We start from the raw sequence: 22177 nt of genomic DNA, 5'->3' as shown, positions 1-22177 counted from the left end.
ATATGGAATGATGGATGGTATGCTTAGGTTACGTTTTGGAAATGATTTGGTAAGTTTGATGGTTATGCTTGTGCTATGCTTGAAATGAATTGGTTGTTCCAGTACTTAAGTTATAAGACTAATATGAGACCAAATGTGCAATGGTTTGAATGATTGAACTCATACATGTTTGGTATAGTTGAATGATATATCTTGGATGATTTTGAATTGTTGAATTGAGGTGCCCATTGGTGGCATATTGGTTAGACACATAGGATAATTTTATATGTGATATTTGTGGTATTACTTTGGTTGATATTGTGATAAATTGAATTATAAGTGATTTGGGCATGCAATGAACAATTTAAAGATGAGATTTTACCATTTATGAACCTAGGTATCGATATTTTTGTATTTGGTATCGATGCTTGACCATATGAATAGTTTTAAAATAAATAAATACTAAAATGGTATCGATTTTTATATGAGTATCGATACTTTTAATAAAGTATCGATACAAATAATAAATATCGATACTCTTGTTTTGCATAGTAAACAGAAGCATGGTTTGGTATCGATTTTTAATAAGGTATCAATACAGTATTGATTCCCAACAACTAAATATCGATACCAACTTTAAAACTTTAAGATTTTGAATTCTTTACAATTAAACCGTATTTCATGCATGTATTTTATGATTTGGTCTTTATAGATTACCAATTTATTTTATTTCATTGTTTGTGATTTGATGATATTTAATTAAGATTTTGATTAATAAATTACATGTAAATTGTTGGTAGGTCTATAGCATCCTTTTACTTGAGTTCGGTGACTGGACCGGGTAAGGGGTATTACATTTATTGGTATCAGACTTATAAGTTTAGTCAATTCTCGAACTAAATTGAGCTCAGAATTGAGTCTAGATGTACATGCCAAAGTTTAGTCGAGTCTAAGTCAGGATTTGGATGCTAATTATATTGCTTTTATTTTATAGTTGAATAATGTCAGAAGAATCCAGAAATGAAGTAAATCAAAGTATTCGCAATAGTGGTCACTTCGCTGAAAATGAAATTAGGATCGAATTGGTGGCATAAAGCATTGATTCAGCTGGTGCCCAATAATTTAGGGTTGACATAGATAGAAATAAGGGGCAAGGTGATTCAACTATACTTCGAGCTATTGCTGATGCTCTCCAGTGAATGGGGGAGCTACTTCTGTTGTAGTACCTATGCCTATTGTTCGACGGGCTATGATTAAAGAATTATGGAGATATGATGCTATTGATTTCTGTGGGTTTGAAAGGGGTTGATCCCTCAACTACCAAAGTTTGGTTAGAATCAACTAAACGTATTTTGCAACAACTCGAGTGTACCCTGCGTGAATGTGTAATTAATGTCGTTTCTCTACTACAAGGTGTACCATCGCATGATTGCATGCAAGTGTACACGGTCATACAAGTAATAAGTAGTAAGTAAAATAATTATCGTCTTCACAGGGACTGTGTGATAATTATTTGCAAAGTCAATGTTAATCAATTTAGTTAAACAAGATAAGGAAGAATATTGTTGTTGAAAGGTCACAATTTAAATTAAAGTATGAAATCAATATTCAAATACCCACAAAACGAAACAACATACATTGTAAAAAATGATCACAACAGGAAACAGTCTTGGTAACTTGAATATGGGAAAAACTTAATCATAAGGCATATTTAGATACTCTTGGTAACTTGAAAGAGTCGCTTACTTCTAAAAACAAGTGGAGGTGCAAATGAGGATCTTCAGCAGGCATCCCACTGAATTGTACCATTTTTTTGCCACATATGGATCATCATTGGTTTTAATTCGAACTGAGGGGCCTCAATCTCGGGTCTTACAATCCCTAGATTGAGTTCACTAAACAAAGGCACAACATACTGCCTAATCGCTTGATCTCTGTCATTAGCAACAAGGATCGGATTTTGATTATTACAGGTTGCATTTTCACTTGGATTTTGATTTATCCCTTTGACTTGTCTTTGGGCTAATCGCTCTCTTCCTCTTTGTATAAAGGTACATTCAATTTTTGGGTCAGTTAGCAATAGATCGATAATTCAGTATATGTTCAGAAACCCTGAGAAATCATGAAAAATAAATAAGTTAAAATAAAAATAGTAGAAATAAAAACAAAAACAAACTAAACTTGTGACAACACATTTTTTCAGTGGTGTCAAAAATAGTGGTTTCAGGGCCATCAAATTCGACGAGGAAGTTCATAGATATTATTATTTAAAATTTACGACTCAAATATGGTTTTTAAAAGGTTTTTGGTTGATAATTTATGTTTTGTAAACGATTTATTAAGTTCAAGTGGTAAGACCTTAAAATTAAGTGGTTTTAGAAAATGAGATATCGGGACCTCATTTCTATAAACTGAGCAGTAAATATTTTTATAGATATTTACGGAGTGTCATTAATGTTGTATTAAATTTTCGTTAAGAAATTTTAACGTTTCGATAGTTAATTAATTAAAAGGACTAAATAGTAAAAGATGTAAAATTTTATCACTATTTGATTTAAGTGATTAAATAGCTTATTGAATAAAGGAAAAGGGACTTAAATGGTAATTAAACCATTCAAGGAGTTAGTGGAAAATTATGGGCTTGAATTTGATGTTTATTTTAATTATTAACCAAGGTTAAAATGGTAATTTGATAAATTAAATTATATTAAAAACAAAACAATTAGGTTATCATTTTTTTTTTCATGAGTTTTGCTGAAACTGAAGAATGAAGAAGCCATGGATGATAGCTTAAGCATTCGGCCAAAGTCTTCTTTTTCATCTAAGCTAAATTTAGGTTTATTTCTTTTAATTTTTATGTTTTTAAGATCGTTACAACTAGGTCCAGCTAGCCTGTACCTTCAATTTTGAAACTGTTAAAGATATTTAATGTTTCCATTGATGAATATATGTGATTTTAGTTATTAAATGATTAATTTGAAATTTTGGTTGATATTTAAAAGTATTTTGTTAAATAATTTTGATGAATTTTCCTATTAGGGACTAAATTGTTGAAATAATAAAAGTACAAGTAGTTGTTGTCAAATATTTAAAAATGGGATATTTTTGATGCCATGAATATTTGGGTAGTGGGAAATTTCAATAAAAATGATTAGTTTGCATGTTTTAGGCTCAGAGACTAAATTGAATAAAAGTAAAAATTTTAAGGGCAATTTTGTAAAAATTTAAAAATGACTAAATTGCATAAAATACATTGTTTTATTGTCTCAATTAATAGATCAAATGAAATTATTAATTTATATCAAGATCGAGTAGAAAATTGATGAGAATAGAAAATTACCAAATAGCCCTTGTACTTTGACATTTCTGTGATTTGGCTAGGTAAGTTCGTACGGTTTAAAAATTTAATATCTATATGATTTGTTGAATTGTATAACATGATACAGAAAGTATTTATTCAATTGATGATAATGAATGATCATTTGAGAAATATTATTAAAAATTGAAGTTCGGATTGGATTGAAAGTGAGACAGAGTACAATTGTGATTTGGTGTGTTACGGGGGATTGGAGTGGAGATGGCTATGGAGTGATGGATATTTATATTACCTGAGAAAATCGAGGTTCAAAATTTTTTTCGAACTTTCGTGTTATACTCTCTGTTTGGTGTGTTGGTTGGATTAGCTCTTATGAGCATTGATGTGTTGGAGGGATTGGCTCGTGTGAGCATCTGGTGTGTTTGGTTGGAACGACGATGTACTCTTATCTGTAAGTCATTTTTCAAAAGAAAAATCTCACTAAGGTAATCTATATAATGAATTTTAAATATTATTTATTTATTGAATATTGATCTGAACGTAAATGAATTCAACAGTTGAGACTGTGGATGGTGCTTAGGTTTATATTAAGCTTAAGGATACATTATATCATGTTTAATATTAATTATATACATTGAAATGGTAAATGTAAGAATATGCTTAGGTTCATGAGAAGATGGTATGATTCAAAAGGTGTATTTTTTTATAAAATGGTTTATCATGTGATTGACCTCAAATAAGTTGTATACATAAATGCACTAACTTGTGTATTGATGATGGTGATTAGGCTTATGTTAAGCTTGAGATTATGATTGATATTTATGCTTATGTCTGGTATTATACAAATGAAATGGGCAAGAAAAGATAATGAAACAGTAAGTTCATTATTGAAATATGATATGAAGAAGGGATGTAGCACCCCAAACCCGACCTAGACGTTATGACCGGATCCGACATGCCACATCGAAGCGTTCAAAACATTTTATATTGTTGATCCAGAAAAAAAAACTTACTTAGTGTTTTAAAAGATAATTTCATTATAGGTTAAAATGAATGGAAGCTGTCCACCAGGTAGGAAACCGGAAAAGAGGTGGTGAGTCCATCGGACTGCTTAAGTACCAAGCTCCTTTCGGATCTAATCCTAGACATGCATACCGCCATTGCCACACCTTAACGTCATGGATATTTCTAGGAAACCGATTTTGATTAAGTCATTTTTAGGAAAAGTGATTAATTTTGGAAAATACTTTCATTACGGAACCTTTGCTTGTTGTCGTATTATTTTGAAATCAATTGTTGTTTTTGAAAACACGGCCTAAAGCTATCCAATTTCAACAGTTAAAATAAGTAATACCTATCTTAGTAACACATATTAAAACCATCAAAAATAATTAAGCGGCCTTATTACATTTAAAAACCCAAACCTCAACGTAAATAATAGGATGTCCAATTCACCAGAAGAAAACCAAACTTTCAGAATGGGTGGCCACTCCGAATTCCCTTACAGCTCCAAGCCCACTATGGTTGGGGATTTCCTGCGTGGATGAAAATAAAAGGGGTGAGTTTGGGGAAACTCAGTGTGTAAGGAAAACCCATTCAAAGCCCAAGTCAGCTCAAGCCCATTTGGCCTAAGCCCATTCAGGTAACAGTGATACTGGGCCAGAGCCTTTTCAGATGACAATAAACTGGGCCTTAGCTCCTTATTCAGATAACAGTATGGCCCATAGGCCCATTTGGAAATACATGCAACATCAATAAACATATGCAAGCCCATTTGGGGAGAGTACTCAACCCACCAACCACTACACTCCACCCGTACCAGCCATACACTCCATGTGGGGAATAGCTCAACCCACCCAGCCTAACACTCCACAGTTGCAGCCTTGCTGCTCAGTTAACAGTAAATTGAGGCAAAGCCTCCAGTACGTGGACAAGCCACTTTCAGTACTTCCTCTGTCAATATCCCAATCCCATGCATCAGATAATAACAACATGGCATGCAGTAAATAACAACAGTCAAACATGCATTTAGGTCAATTTAACCCTAGGGGTATTTCGGTAATTTATCTACTAGGGGTAAAACTGTAAATTTTCCACTTTTAAAGGTATTTCAGTAATTTATCTATTTTAGGGTTTTTCATGCATATTCCTACTTTTCACGTACTAACAGAATCACGTACAGAGGTTTCTTACCGAATTGGACACGTTGGCCCATCATTCCAATTTTGGCCCATTAAGCCCAAAAATATCGACGGCACAGAAATCATGCACTTTACAGTCCAAATTTTGCAGCTTACCAAAAACATTAATCGATTTACCTCACGAGCATTCGCACACTCACAAATCTACAAAATACCGGTTTTCAGCATTTCAGCTTTTCGACTTTTGCCGATCCAGACTAAGAAAGAGGGTATGAGTTACACACCTGTTTGCGACGATATGCTGACGAGATCCACACACGAACCGCCTACAATTGGATTACTAACACTTTAATCTAACTATTCAAATACAAACTACGTATTAACCCCTTACAATATTCGGCCAACCACACCTACAGATCATAGTAAGCTTATAAGAAATCAATAAGCAACTCATTAACAAATTTTTGTCAATGTTTACCACATAATCATAATCTCACTGCAAGCTGTCTTCCTGAACAACAGTCACTAAATCATTTATAACTGGAGCTACAAAATTCCAAATCAAGTGCCGTTAATTTTCCCTGAAAATAGACTCATATATCTTCTATCCATAAAATTTTCAGAATTTTTGGTTTGGCCAATCAATACCAGATTTTTCTTAAAGTTTCGCATGTTTCACTGTTTGACTAATATGACCACTCTTCCTTACGAATCAAATTTCTCATTGTAAAGAATTCAAAATATGTTCTCATTTATTACATTTGAAACTAGACTTATTAAGCTTTAATTACATAATTTATGCAGCTTCTAACTCATCTCCCACAATTTATGGTGATTTTCCAAAGTCACGTTACTACTGCTGTCCCAAGCAGATTTATTACCAAATCACTCTTTCACACATAACTTGCATGCATGTTTTTTTTAAACATGTATATCACCAATCAATCATCACATATCTATGATTTTACTTAAGTATAATCTCCATTTCATCATTTTAAAGCACAACATATTAGCCGATTTTTCCCCTTAGCATCTAAGCACATGCATGCTCATTTGTTTGGCTCAACTTCACATATCTTCCATTTTTCATCAAAAGAACATGAAACAACAACCATTTCCTTCATTTTAATTCATGACCAAATGCTCACAACACAACCAAAAACCAAAATATGCTTCAAGAGTTAAGGTAGAATCAAGGAGAACTCATGAACATCAAGATAGAAGCAAACTACCATGAACTTACCTTCAATTTTCTTCCCCAAGTGACCGAACATTCAAGAGCTTTCTCCTCTCCTTTCTCTTCTCTAACTTTAGGCTATGATGAACAAAGATGGACAAAACTTTGTTCTTTTCACCCCTTTTTCTTTTAATAAAATTTCATATTTCATCCATTTAATTCTTTAATACAAAAGACATGAAATTCCTATCATGAAACATTTACCTAAACCATTACCATGGAACATTTACCTAACCCATTATCATGGAATATTTACCTAATCCATTATAATAGAACATTTACCTAACCCATTATCAATTTGTATCAATTTGTACCATAAATTATGGATATCAAGTGCTTATATTGTCTACAACAACATGATGGCTGGCCACTTCATGTAAAATGGGAGGTTTGTCATGCAAATCCTCCTATTTTGCACTCCTATTTATTTGGCCACCACTACAACAAAACTGACTTTTAGCGGCGTTTTTTTAGACCTTTAGCGGCGCTTTTTAGTGCCACTAAAACTATTTGCGGCGTTTTTCCAAGCGCCGTTAAAAACGCCTCTATTTTCGCCGTCGTTAAAGTTTGCGGCGTTTATTTGAAAAAAACGGTGCTAAAGATCATGACCTTTAGCGGCGCTTTTCCCACAAACGCCGCTACAGGCCATGAAATTCAAAAAAAAATTGTAAAATGTTATAAAAGTCGTGAAAAATATAAAAATTTAAAATTCATTATCAAAATATTGAATGATATAAATATAAAATTTTCTATTAAAATTTTAACTTTAAAACTAAATACAAAAATTAATGAATTTAAATTTAGAATTTAAAATAATAAATTAATAACACAATTAAAATCCAAAAGTTAGAACTCAAGTTATCTTAAATATTAAAATAAAAATAAAATTTAGAATCAAAACTAAAATAAATAATAAAAACTAGATTAAATATAAAAATATCAATAAAATAAGACATTATAATGAAGTTACTTAAATGAAATAAGGAAATGCATTAGATTTGGCGACCTTTTCTCTCCACCCTTTCTGACGAGCTCTTATTTCCCAAATTACTGTTAATTTCCCAAATTACTGTTAATTTCATTTGAGCCGATGTGCTTCTTCAGCTTTCTCCCTTACTTCTTCGCACGTGTCCATACCCGAATTGCATTTGTCCGCTTCCTTTTGATATTGTGATGCTAACTTCTTAGCCTCGAGTAAAAAAAAAACATTTATGTAAAAAATTATAACAATTAAGCATTAGTGACTTACAATTAACGATTAAAAATAAAATAAAACATATATGTAACAAATAAATTGTTGGTCAGAAAAAGTTGTAAAAAATGAAAAATGGCATTTGCAATCAATCTTAAAATTAGAGGTGATCTAAAAGGCATAGAAAATCAAATGTAAAATTTCTTTGTATTAAGTTACTTTGTCCCATTTTCCAATAAATACATCCATCCATGACAGAGAAATAGGAAACTGACCTGTAAAGGAAGCATTGCTCAGTTATGCATTAATTAAAGATAAAACCATAAAATTAGCTTAATTCTACTGGGCAAAATTGCCAAAGATCAGATAATTAACATTTCCAAATACCCAATTGCCATCTTTAATAAAAATGGAAACTTGGAACTTTGCAGGGCAAGTAGCATAGAGAATGCTAATACAAAGCAACAAACATAATAGAAAGAAAGGCTAACAACAACTTGCCATGCATGTAAGCATTCATAAAACAAGCATGAGTTTCAGCTTTCAATAAATAGCTGCATAACTACCAAGCAAAACCCCATAGCCAAGGAAATGCATAAAAAACATGACAATTGGGACAAGTGGCTTTGGTAAAAAAAAAGAAAAAAGAAAATGCAAAACAAAGGAACTAATAGCATAACAAGGGACAAAGAATTGATTGACACTACTATCATCTAAAAATTCAAAATGAAAGACATAAATGTAGAAATTGACATTAAAGGACATAAATGCCAATGTTAAAGAAAGCTGGACCACAGTTAAACCAGTTGGTTTGATTGTTTCTTATTTTATTTTTATGTTTAAACATTAATTTAATGTAAAATAAATAGTTAATATAATTAATAGTTAACAATAATATGCATTTACCTTAATGGCATGGTCTTTAATTTAAGAAAAAGGAAAAAAATAATTGGTTTTTACATTCAATAAATAATGGCATGGTCTGTTTCATATTTTGTATATACTATATGGTATTACAGTGTTCTAGCCTCTAAAACCCTCCACTATATAAACATAATAAGGAAAAAAAAAAAGCAAGAAAAGATAAAAACCTTTTGTAATGTAATTCCAACACTTTTCTTCTCTTTCCGTTGCTTTTTCAAATTAACCTCTGCCCATTTTTGCTCATTGCTTCAGCAGACTAAGATTTGAGCTTCAATCTTTGCCTTTTCTGTGAAGGTTCAATCATCATCTATAAGATCTCATAGCAGTAGACATATTTAAATTAAACTAATAAAACGCATTTAATTAAAACATTATAATTAAATATTATAAATATTTATCTTGAACCAATTTTTATTAAGTAAATATACCATAATTTCTGCAGCCTCACATTCCTATAAACTCTACATCAAGCAAGTATGAATATAATAGAAATTTGTGATAACAAAAGAAAAAGATAACATTTTTATCTCACTTGCGGATGAGGGACCGCCAATTCCAAAGATAGATGAGTCCTAATGATCTCCGGTCGGGCAAACTAAAAGAATGAGAATTAATGACATAATGATAGGCCTAATAATTATCTTAAAAGTATGACAATTAATGGCTACCATGCTATACATCTAACTGAAATTAATAACTTTTCACTCAATCTTTTTGCTTTTAATTCATCGGTAAGCTTAAACCTGGCTTTATTCCACTTTCGTATCTCTTTATCAGCCTGATCAAGTTTGGCTTTTATAGCCGGATCTTCGTAGAAGCGATACCTAATAAAATGAAAAGAGTGGATCTGCTTAGGTGCAGGCCACTCATTGACCACATCCTTCGGAAAGTGGGGATCAAATGCACCATTCTCTTCTTCCTTATCTCGTTCCTCACTATGTGAATCAACTTCAATGGGGTTATTATAAACTGGATCCTTATCCAGTTTCCCATTTTCATGAAGAAATGATTTGTCTACTTCAGTCACTTTGTCAATAGACAATTGTGGCAGGTCTGAGTCAACAACCTCAACACCTATTAAACACAAAATTGAGCTACCTGAAAACATCCAAAAGCAAAGATTATGATACCATGTCATATAACAACAAATATAAATATAAAAATTATTTCATTCATAAAATAAAAATTTTAAAACCAGACACCTGATAGACATGTATAAAACAATATATATTAAAAATAAATAATTTTTAAAGAACAGTGTAGCCAATACAATTTGAAATGGTGAAATCTAAAGCCATTCCTTTAGCTAGTATTCTCATTAATCAGATCAAAAGAGTGAACAAACAGTAGAATTGCAAAAATAGATGTAAATATTCTAAATAAATGATCAACTATAACGGAAAAAACCAATAATCAGATAAAATCCAGATCAAAAACTAAATTATAAGTACATTAGCTCATGCTACAACAAAAGATCAAGGGTTTATCCATCAAGATAATTAACATGCAAAATCATATGAAACTAATAGAAAAGAAAAAAAAACCCAGAAATTTACAAACATGAGATAAAATGAAAAACAAAAAACCCTAAAACAAAAACATGAGAAATGAAAGAAAAACTATATGATTAACCTTTTAGAGAGATTATTAAGAGGTGAAAAACCCTTTTTGTGGAGTAAAATGGTGTAAAGAAAATATAGAAGAGAGTTTGGAAATAAAGGAGAAATGGGGTCAAATCTCAATTTTGTTTCTCTCCAATTTCAGTTCTTCTCAAAAGACACTGGAAAATACAGGGAAGATAGACCCCATCTCAAGCCTTAAACAGAATAATCGATAGACTAGCACACCTTTCCACCGCTCTGCAGGACCAATAACCAGTTGTGCATATCCCATTACTGACGTTCCACACCATCAAATTGCTTTATCGACTCGAATGAGCAGATTGAATTGAAGATGCTAAAGACGCCACAACCATGACAAGAATATATGCAGACACCACACACCGAAAGAAACAACAAATTCAAGAAACTAGAGTGGCCCATATACAATGGCAATAAAGATACTCAAACATCAACTAACTTTGATTTGTCAATATCAAAGAACAAAAAAAAGAATTAAATGTTATTTACATTATGCATAAAGCAGGAAAAATGCCATCCTCGACTTTCGAAGATCGATAGCAATGTTGATAAAACAACTTAAACATAAACTCAATAGAGGAAATAAGCGGATGAGAATGTTTGTAGTGAGTACTTAAACACCGATCGATACAAATGAAACCACTTTATCCGTTTTATTGTATGAATACTAAGCCAACAAATAATTATTTTAAAAACCCAAAAAATGAAGTGTAAATTAACTTCATATTTGACAACCCATTATTAAGAAAAAAAAGAAACAAATTTGGACTAAATTTCTTCAGATAGGAATTTTGATCATCCAAAGAATAGTAACATAATCGAAAGAAGCAAACATGCAAATAGTTTCTCATAAAAGAACCCCAAATTAAAAAAATGAAAAGGAGCTATTATTAGGATCAAAATCATTAGATTACATGACTATTCCAAATTCTCAATGCAACCGGAAAGAAGTTAACCAAGCAAAGAAAGGAGACCCACCTATTCATTTGCCTTTCTACTACTACCTTTGACCTTTTAGTCCCTTCATCTTCACTCTCTTCTTCTTCCTCCTCCCCCGTCTTCTCTTCCTCTTCTTCTTCTTTTTCTTCCTCGTTCTCCTTCTCTTCAATATCTATTTGTTTCTCCAAAACCCTAACAGATTGATAGAAAAGGAGTAGCTATGGTGGGTGAATTCAAATTTTGAGAGTAAAATGAGTATTTGGGGATTTGGTTAATGAGCGGGTAAACAAATTGGATGAGCGGGATTTTGCTTTTTTTTTAATAAAAAATAATGGCCTTTTGTATGCTTTTTAAAAAAACGCTAGTAATTCTTTAATTTTACTATTGTTCAATTTTAATTTTTTATTTTTAACATATTGTTTTCTATTTTTTCTTTCAAAATTTTTGTGTTGAGATTATCATTTTTAGATTTTTATAAATTTTGAATATTAAACTTTTAACTGAAATATGGACTAAAATTTTAAATTTTAAATATTAAATTTTAAGTTTTTATTCTTGATTTAATCATAGAGATTTTAAAAATAAATACATTAATATATTTTTATATTGAATAAATATAAATATTTATGTATGCAATATATAAATATAAAATGATGTTATATCAATAATTGTGTTAATAATTTATAAGAACTAGATTAAATTAAAGTTCATATATACAATTGCACCCGATCCCCATATTTATCCCTAAACACTAAAAACTAAACCCTAAATCATAAGTCTTAAACCATAAACTCTAAACTATAAATATAATTAACTCAATAGTTTAAAATTAATACTCTTTTTACAATTATATAATAAAATATTTATCATATAAATTAAAAATACTAATTAATTTAAACCCTAAATTCCTAATCCCTAAACCGTAAATCCTAAAACATAAACCCTGAATCATGAACACTTAACCCTTAACCCCTAACCCCTAACTCCTAACCCCAACCCCTAACACCTAAACCTTAAACCCCAACCCTTAAACCATAATCCCTAAACCTTAAAATAGTAACTCATAAACATTAAACCATTAACCATATATCGTAAACCCTAAACTATAATGCTAATCAATTCAATATTTTAAAATTAATACAATCTCTTTTACAATTATATAAGAAAATATTTAACATATAAATTAAAAAATAATTTGTCATATACCAAAAATAATTATGGGGTATTAACTGGAAGGCCGGTGGGAGGGGTGAATCTTGGGGATTTCAAATCGGGGAAAAATCGTTAGGGATTTGGGATGTCGAATTCAGGAATGGGTGATAATACTTTAGGGATTTAGGATGAGGAAAAAGGGGGAAATAGAAATGGGAAAAAATGGGGAAAATGATAGATGGGATTACGGGATATTGACAGGAAGGCTGGTGGGAGGGGTGAATCTTGGCGGTGGGAGGGTTTAGGGGATATAATTTAGTGTTTAGGGTTTTTAAGGTTTAAGGGTTTACTCTTTTAAGGGTTATAGATTAGTGTTTATGATATTTTTTGGGGTTTAAGATTTTAGGGGTTATATGACTTTTTAACAAAAAGTGCCGCTAATGCTCTGGTTTATAGCGGCGTTTTACCAAAAGCGCCGCTAATGCGCTGGTTTTTAGAGGCGTTTTATCAAAAGCGCCGCTAATGCTCTGGTTTTTAGCGGCGTTTTACCAAAAGTGCCGCTAATGCTCTGGATTTTAGCGGCGTTTTACCAAAAGCGCCGCTAATGCTCTAGTTTTTAGCGGCGTTTTACCAAAAGTGCCGCTATTTCTCTGTTTTTAGCGGCGTTTTAACAAAAAAGGCCTGTATTGCTCCGTTTTTAGCGGCGTTTTTGGTAAAACGCCGCTATTGCTCTGTGTTTTACAATTTTTGCGGCGTTTTTTTATTAAACGCAGCTAAAAATGCCGCTAAAACCCTATTTTCCTGTAGTGCACTTTAATTTAGCCTATAGCATTTTCAAACATTTTCACATAGGTCCTATTTCATAATTTCACCCCTTTTTTCTTATGGAACAAAAATTAACTAAAATTTCCAGGTTCTATCTAAAGCTTGGGCCTTCTAGAGGTCCACTAACATAATTAAACCTGTGCCAACATTCACAGAATTCCCGAAAATTGGGGCGTTACAACTCTACCCTCCTTAAAGAAATTTCATCCTCGAAATTTACCTGATCCAACTAGTTGAGGGTATTGTTGACGTATAGTCTCTTCTGATTCCCAAGTAGCTTCTTCTCTTCCATGATTATGCCAAAGTACTTTCACTAACGGGACAGATTTCCTTCTGAGAACCTTAACATCTCGAGCCAATATTTGCACAGGCTTCTCCTCAAAGGTCAAATCAGTCTGAACTTCAATTTCTGCAACCAGCAGGACATGAGCAGGGTCAGAACGATAACGCCTTAACATGGAGATGTGAAAAACATCGTGAATCCTGTCTAACTCTAGAGGCAATTCCAACTGATAAGCCACTGGGCCTACTCGCTTCAAAACCCGATAAGGCCCAATGAACCGCGGACTCAACTTGCCCTTCTTACCGAACCTTAATATCTTCTTCCAAGGAGAAACCTTTAAGAAAACCATATCACCTACTGAGTACTCAATCTCCTTACGCTTCAAATCTGCATACGACTTTTGCCTATCAGATGCTTCTTTTAACCGGTCCCTAATTATTCTGACCTTATCCTCAGTATCAGCTACCAACTCTGGTCCAAGAATTTGTCGCTCTCCTAGTTCAGTCCAACAATTAGGTGTACAACACCTTCGTCCATACAGTGCTTTATACAGTGCCATTCGAATACTCGCCTGGTAACTGTTGTTTGTATAAATTCGCCAACGACAAGTAATCCTCCCAACTACCTCGAAAGTCAATCACGCATCCCCTCAACATGTCCTCCAGAATCTGAATAACCCTCTCTGACTGACCATCAGTTTAGGGATGAAAAGCCGTACTAAAGTTCAATCGCGTCCCCAACGCCTCATACAACTTTTGCCAAAACCGAGATGTGAATCTGGGATCCCGGTCAGAGACAATCGAAACTGGGACTCCATGAAGTCATACAATCTCCGCCACATCTGACTTGGCTAGCTTTTGAAGCGAAAAGTCAAGACGTCTGGTATGAAATGGGCTGATTTGGTCAACCTATCCACAATCACCCACACTGAGTCTTTCTTTGATGGTGTCAAAGGCAGCCCACTCACAAAGTCCATGGTTAGCCTCTCCCACTTCCAAAGTGGTATCTTCACCGGTAATAAATCCGGAAGGTAATTGATGCTCAGCTTTCACTTGCTGGCATGTTAGACATTTCCCTACAAACTCCGTTACTTCTTGTTTAAGTCCAGGCCACCAGTACAATTCTCGTAAGTCGTGATACAACTTATTCCCTCCAGGATGCATGGCACATAGTCCTCCATGAGCTTCCTTCAATATTGTCTGCCTTAAATCAGAGTCCTTCGGAACATAAATTCTTCCCTGGAAACACAGAACTCCTTCGCCATCTAACCCAAACTCAGAAGTTTCCCCTTCCTTAACTTGTTGGAAATGAGCGACCAAAGACTCATCGTTCAACTGCTTTTCCTTAATCTGATCCACCCAGGTTGGCCTCACTTGCAACTCAGCCAATAGACTTCTATCATCATACAGACTCAAACGAGCAAACATTGCTCTCAGATCAGATACAGCTCTACGACTTAGAGCATCGGCTACCACATTAGCCTTGCCTGGGTGATACTCGATCGAACAGTCATAATCCTTAAGCAACTCAATCTATCTCCTTTGCCTAAGGTTCAACTCCTTCTGAGTCAACAAATACTTAAGACTCCTGTGGTCTGTGTATATAATACACCTCTCCCCGTACAAGTAATGTCTCCAAATCTTAAGTGCAAATATCACTGCCGCCAACTCTAAATTATGAGTAGGATAGTTCCCTTCGTGAGGTTTAAGTTGTCGTGATGCATATGCAACCACCTTACCCTCTTGCATTAACACGTAGCCCAAGCCTACATGTGATGCGTCACTGTACACAGTAAAATCCTTCCCAGACTCTGGCTGAATTAACACAGGTGCTTCAGTCAGAACTTTCTTCAACTTCTCAAAAGCCTCCTGCTGGGTCTCAGTCCATACAAACGGTACCCCTTTCTTTATGAGTTTTTTCAGAGGTGCTGCCATCACAGAAAAACCTTCCACAAACCTTCTGCAGTATCCTACCAACCCTAGGAAGCTTCGAATTTTCGACACTGTCTTAGGTGGCTTCCACTCCAAAATTGCTTCAATCTTTTGAGGGTCCACCTTAATCCCTTCGGCAGAGACCACATGTCCTAAGAAGGTTACCTCCCTCAACCAAAATTCACACTTGCTGAACTTCGCAAAGAGTTCCTTCTCCCTTAACACTCGTAGCACTATACGGAGATGCTCATCATGTTTTGCTTCAGTTTTAGAATATACCAAGATATCGTCAATAAAGACGACTACGAACTGATCTAAAAATGGTTGGAACACACGATTCATCAGATCCATAAATGTTGCAGGAGCGTTCCTCAGTCCAAATGGCATAACCAGAAACTCGTAATGACCATACCGAGTCCTGAATGCCGTCTTATGGATATTTACCTCCTTGACCCTCAACTGATGATATCTAGATCGAAGGTCGATCTTGGAGAATACAGAAGCTCCTCTAAGTTGGTCGAACAGATCGTCAATCCTTGGCAGTGGATACTTATTCTTAATCGTCAGTTTGTTCAACTGGCGATAATTAATGCATATCCGCATTACCATCCTTCTTTTTCACGAATAGCACCTGTGCTCCCCATGGAGACATGCTTGGCCTAATAAAGTCCCTATCTAACAACTCTTGAATTTGAGCCTTTAACTCCACTAACTCCTTCGGTGCTATCCTATACGGTGTGATGGACACAAGCGCCGTTCCAGACAACAAATCTATTCCAAACTCAACTTCTCGATTCGGAGGCAATCTTGAAAGCTCCTCTGGAAAAACATCTTGGAACTCCTTTACCGTCCTAACCTTATCCACTGTTAGTCCCTCTTCTTCTGACTGACTTACAAATGCCAAATAGGCCTCACAACCTTTTCGAATCCACTTTTCGGCTCTTAAAGCCGACACCACATTGGACAAAAATCCCTTCGCTCACCTATCACCATAACCTCCTCATCCTTTGTGGTCCTTAACACCATTCATTTAGCAGCACAATTCAGAGTCGCCTTATGCTTAACAAGCCAGTCCATTCCTAAAATGAGATCAAACTCTCCGAACGGTAACTCCATCAGATCTCTAGGGAAAATCCTACCTTGAGTTTCTAAGGGTACATCCCTATACAGTTTGTTTACCCTAACTGAGTGACCCAAAGGACTTACTACAGATACCCCACTCACAATCTCCTCAGAGCAGTCTAAGTTGTCCATAATCCGTTTTGTGGCCTCCAACCAATATTCCACCACATTCGGGGCTATACCAGATACGCCCCTAAAGATCTCCGCTCCGTTAGCCCGAAGTCATTCAGAAATCGATCCTCGAATTCTATTGCCCGAACTTGTCCCGGCAACCCTTTCCAGAACACGAAGCATTACCTGTGACAGGGCATCATCCCTGGCACCGCGGTTATGAGACTCTACCTCTGTTGTCGGCGGTACCGGTGCATCCACCGCCGGTATATGTCTCGAAAATGAAAATCTCGCTCGAGCACTTCCTCAGCTCCGTCCACGGCCTCTTTCACGAACGACTCTTGTACTCATATCGTATTATCTTGATTATGAATTTTTATGCATTAATTCAATATTCCAATGTTTATTACAGATGTTTTATAAATCAGACAGTAGTTCAGAGTTTGTTTTCGCAGAATTGAAGTCTAGCTACAGTTTCAGTCTCTTATCAGATTTTCCTATGGTTTCAGTATCATCCTATCTAGAGTATCCTAGCAGGATTTTAGTATAGACAGATAAGTCAGAAAAATATTCAGAAGAGTTCAGAGTAATACATACAGGCTTGAGCCGGAGATTCGGAATGCCACCTTCTAAAGATCTAAATTTTGAAAATCGAGTTTTTCGTATTCTTTATAAAATTTTCGTTTTGAAAATCTTTGTTTTAGTAAACCCATTCTACAGCCGAGTTGTTGCAACCTAGGCTCTGATACCACTAAATGTAGCACCCCAAACCCGGCCCAGACGTTATGACCGGATCCCACATGCTACAACGAAGCGTTCAAAACATTTTATATTGTTGATCCAGAAAAAAAAAACTTACTTACTGTTTTAAAAGATAATTTCATTATAGGTTAAAATGAATGGAAGCTGTGCACCAGGTAGGAAACCGGAAAAGAGGTGGTGAGTCCATCGGACTGCTTAAGTACCAAGCTCCCTTCGGATCCAATCCTAGACATGCATACCGCCATTGCCACACCTTAACGTCATGGATATTTCTAGGAAACTGATTTTGATTAAGTCATTTTTAGGAAAAGTGATTAATTTTGGAAAATACTTTCATTGCGGAAGCTTTGCTTATTGTCGTATTATTTTGAAATCAATTTTTGTTTTTGAAAACGCGCCATAAAGCTATTCAATTTCAACAGTTAAAATAAGTAATACCTATCTTAGTAACACATATTAAAACCATAGAAAATAATTAAGCGGCCTTATTACATTTAAAAACCCAAACCTCAACGTAAATAATAGGATGTCCAGTTCACCAGAAGAAAACCAAACTTTCAGAACTGGTGGCCACTCCGAATTCCCTCACAGCTCCAAGCCCACTATGGTTGGGGATTTCCTTTGTGGATGAAAATAAAATGGGTGAGTTTGGGGAAACTCAGTGTGTAAGGAAAACCCATTCAAAGCCCAAGTCAGCTCAAGCCCATTTGGCCTAAGCCCATTCAGGTAACAGTGATACTGGGCCAGAGCCCTTTTCAGATTACAATAAACTGGGCCTTAACCCCTTATTCAGATAACAGTATGGCCCATAGGCCCATTTGGAAATAGATGCAACATCAATAAACATATGCAAGCCCATTTGGGGAGACTACTCAACCCACCAACCACTACACTCACCCGTACCAGCCCTACACTCTATGTGGGGAATAGCTCAACCCACCCAAACTAACACTTCTACTGAGCTTGCAGCCTTCTTTGCTCGATTATCGATAAATTGAGGCAAAGCCTCCAAGACGTGGACAAGCCACTTTCAGTACTTCCTCCGTCAATATCCCAATCCCATGCATCGATAATAACAACATGGCATGTTTGTAAATAACAACAGTCAAACATGCATTTAGGTCAATTTAACCCTAGGGGTATTTTGGTAATTTATCTACTAGGAGTAAAACTGTAAATTTTCCACTTTTAAAGGTATTTTAGTAATTTATCTATTTTAGGATTTTTCATGCATATTCCTACTTTTCACGTACTAATGAATCACGCATCGAGGGTTCTTCATCGAATTGGGCCCGATTGGCCCATCATTTCAATTTTGGCCCATTAAGCCCAAAAATTTCGACGGCACAGAAATCATGCACTTTATAGTCCAAATTTTGCAGCTTACCAAAAACATTAATCGATTTACCTCACGAGCATTCGTACACTCGCAAATCTACAAAATACGGTTTTCAAACATTTCGCTTTTGACTTTTGCCGATCCAGACTAAGAAAGAGGGTGTTAGTTACACACCTGTTTGCGACGATATGCTAACGAGATCTACACACGAACCGCCTACAATTGGATTACTAACACGTTCATCTAACTATTCAAATACAAACTACGTATTAACCCCTTACAATATTCGGCCAACCACACCTACAGATCATAGTAAGCTTATAAGAAATCAATAAGCAACTCATTAACAAATTTTTGTCAATGTTTACCACATAATCATAATCTCACTGCAAGCTGTCTTCCTGAACAACAGTCACTAAATCATTTATAACTGGAGCTACAAAACTCCAAAACAAGTGCCGTTAATTTTCCCTGAAAATAGACTCATATATCTTCTATCCATAAAATTTTCAGAATTTTTGGTTTGGCCAATCAATACCATATTTTTTTTAAAGTTTCGCATGTTTCACTGTTTGACTAATCTGACCACTCTTCATTACAAATCATATTTCTCATTGTAAAGAATTCAAAATATGTTCTCGTTTATTCCATTTGAAACTAGACTCATTAAGCTTTAATTACATAATTTATGCAGCTTCTAACTCATCTCCCACAATTTATGGTGATTTTCCAAAGTCACGTTACTGCTGCTGTCCCAAGCAGATTTATTACCAAATCACTCTTTCACACATAACTTGCATGCATGTTTTTTTTAAAAAATGTATATCACCAATCAATCATTACATATCTATGATTTTACTTAAGTATAATCTCCATTTCATCATTTTAGAGCACAACATATTAGCCGATTTTTCCCCTTAGCATCTAAGCACATGCATGCTCATTTGTTTGGCTCAACTTCACATATCTTCCATTTTTCATCAAAAGAACATGCAACAACAACCATTTCCTTCATTTTAATTCATGGCCAAATGCTCACAACACAACCAAAAACCAAAATATGCTTCAAGAGTTAAGGTAGAATCAAGAAGAACTCATGAACATCAAGATAGAAGCAAACTACCATGAACTTACCTTCAATTTTCTTCCCCAAGTGACCGAACATTCAAGAGCTTTCTCCTCTCCTTTCTCTTCTCTAACTTTAGGCTATGATGAACAAAGATGGACAAAACTTTGTTCTTTTCACCCCTTTTTCTTTTAATAAAATTTCATATTTCATCCATTTAATTCTTTAATACAAAAGACATGAAAATCCCATCATGAAACATTTACCTAAACCATTATCATAGAACATTTACCTAACCCAATATCATGGAATATTTACCTAATCCATTATAATGGAACATTTACCTAACCCATTATCAATTTGTATCAATTTGTACCATAAATTATGGATATCAAGTGCTTATATTGTCTACAACAACATGATGGCTGACCACTTCATGCAAAATGGGAGGTTTGTCATGCAAATCCTCCTATTTTGCACTCCTATTTATTTGGCCCCTTCAATTTAGCGTATAGCATTTTCAAACATTTTCACATAGGTCCTATTTCATAATTTCACCCCCTTTTTCTTGTGGAACAAAAATTAACTAAAATTTCCAGGTTCTATCTTAAGCTTGGGCCTTCTAGAGGCCCACTAACATAATTAAACCTATGCCAACATTCACAGAATTCCTGAAAATTGGGGCGTTACAAGGGATTGATGAATTGAAAGATGTACTTATATATGAGAAATTACGTATGATATGGATGAAATTACCTCTGATGTGAATAAATATATAATTAGTGAATTGATGTTGTTATTTAAGTTTATGCTTAGTAAATGGAATGGAAATTAAGTAAAGGAAGTAATTCATAGTTTTATGAAACGATTAATGATGGTGTATATTGTTTTATAAAATCCTATTTAGGAATGAAAAATATATATGATGTTTGTAGACTTATTCATTTATAAGTTGATGGTTATGTAGTTGATAAATCTTGAGGCATTGGTATAGGTTTATATTTAATCTACAAAGTTCATTGTTGAAATGGAATGTTTGTTTAAAGTTTATACGAGCTTACTAAGCATTCATTGCTTACGTAGTTATTTTCCTTTACTCTACAAATTATTAGAAGTTCGATCAGGTTAGAAGCTCATCGGAGATCTATCTCACTATCCAATGATTATATCGGTAGATTTGATATCTTGATCAAGGTTATAATGGCATGTATAGGTGAATTGTGTTTGATGAGATGTTGTTATGTTTGACTTGTAAATATGGTATTTAAATGTCGATTGTTTGGTACCAATTGTAAATGGTTGGTTTGTGTCATTTAGGTGGTTATGATGCATTGAGGAATGATCCAAATGGTAAGGTTATTTAGATATGGCATGAATGTAATATGGTATGGTTGATTTCTATAAATTATGATATGTTTTGGCTTGGAAACAAATTAGTTGATAAATGGTAAATGTGCACATGTTTAGGTTGATTTGATGATTTATGTTTGAGGTGCCTTTTGGCATAATGGTTGTATGGATAAATGACCTATTGAATTGGTCTTAATATGCATGTTTTGGTATGTTTGAAAGCTTGATTGTATGCGCAAATGTCTTGTAGGTGTGAGCTTGAAATGGGTGAAAGGAATGGCTTGAAATTGGCCTATTTCTTATCCACACGGCCTAAAACATATTAGCACAACCTAAAGCCTGTGTCGGCCTATTGGGTCCCAACACCTAAAAAATGTGCTAAAAACACTTATTTGTGTTAAAATTTGTTTCTAAAGCTTAATTACCAGAAGCGTAAATTAAAATCTAAATTTCTTAGAAATACAAACTCCTTAAGTGCGGATTTAATCTGAATTGACTACTACATTTACTGGCAGGTCACATATATATGAATATGTTTACCCAGGTTTATTTAATGCATATACAATAACATCAAAGAGAGAATATGTACTAGCAATGATGTCAGATGTTGTGGCTTCCTCCCTAGCTTGTACCGCCCAAGCTTTGGTTGATGCACGACCTTCATATCTCACAGCCACATCTTGTGTTCCACTGCGACTAACTCCAACATTGTTTCTGGGTCTAGATTTCCTACCCCTTTGTAAAGTTGTTACTGGTTTGGTAACCTATTCTGAACCTATCTCAGCTTTATTCAGGCAATCTCTCAAAAAATGCTCCATCGAGCCATATAAAAAATATGATCCCTTCTTCAATCTAAATTCTCCAAAAT

The 22177-nt window shown here is 34.5% G+C and overlaps 1 long non-coding RNA gene across 1 annotated transcript; it reads right to left on the bottom strand.

Moving 5' to 3' along the window:
- Nucleotides 1-18026: 18026 nt before the first annotated feature.
- LOC128282452 (uncharacterized) lies at nt 18027-20168 on the bottom strand. Its single transcript, XR_008272726.1, has 2 exons — nt 20028-20168; nt 18027-18173 (listed from the first exon to the last, which is right to left on the bottom strand). It is a non-coding gene; the product is annotated as an uncharacterized LOC128282452 (long non-coding RNA).
- Nucleotides 20169-22177: the final 2009 nt, after the last annotated feature.

The sequence above is a fragment of the Gossypium arboreum genome, chromosome 10 (genome assembly GCF_025698485.1).
Source record: "Gossypium arboreum isolate Shixiya-1 chromosome 10, ASM2569848v2, whole genome shotgun sequence".
NCBI classification, from domain to species: domain Eukaryota; kingdom Viridiplantae; phylum Streptophyta; class Magnoliopsida; order Malvales; family Malvaceae; genus Gossypium; species Gossypium arboreum.
Note: the sequence above shows the minus strand (reverse complement) of the source record. Positions and strands in the feature narration are given on the sequence as shown.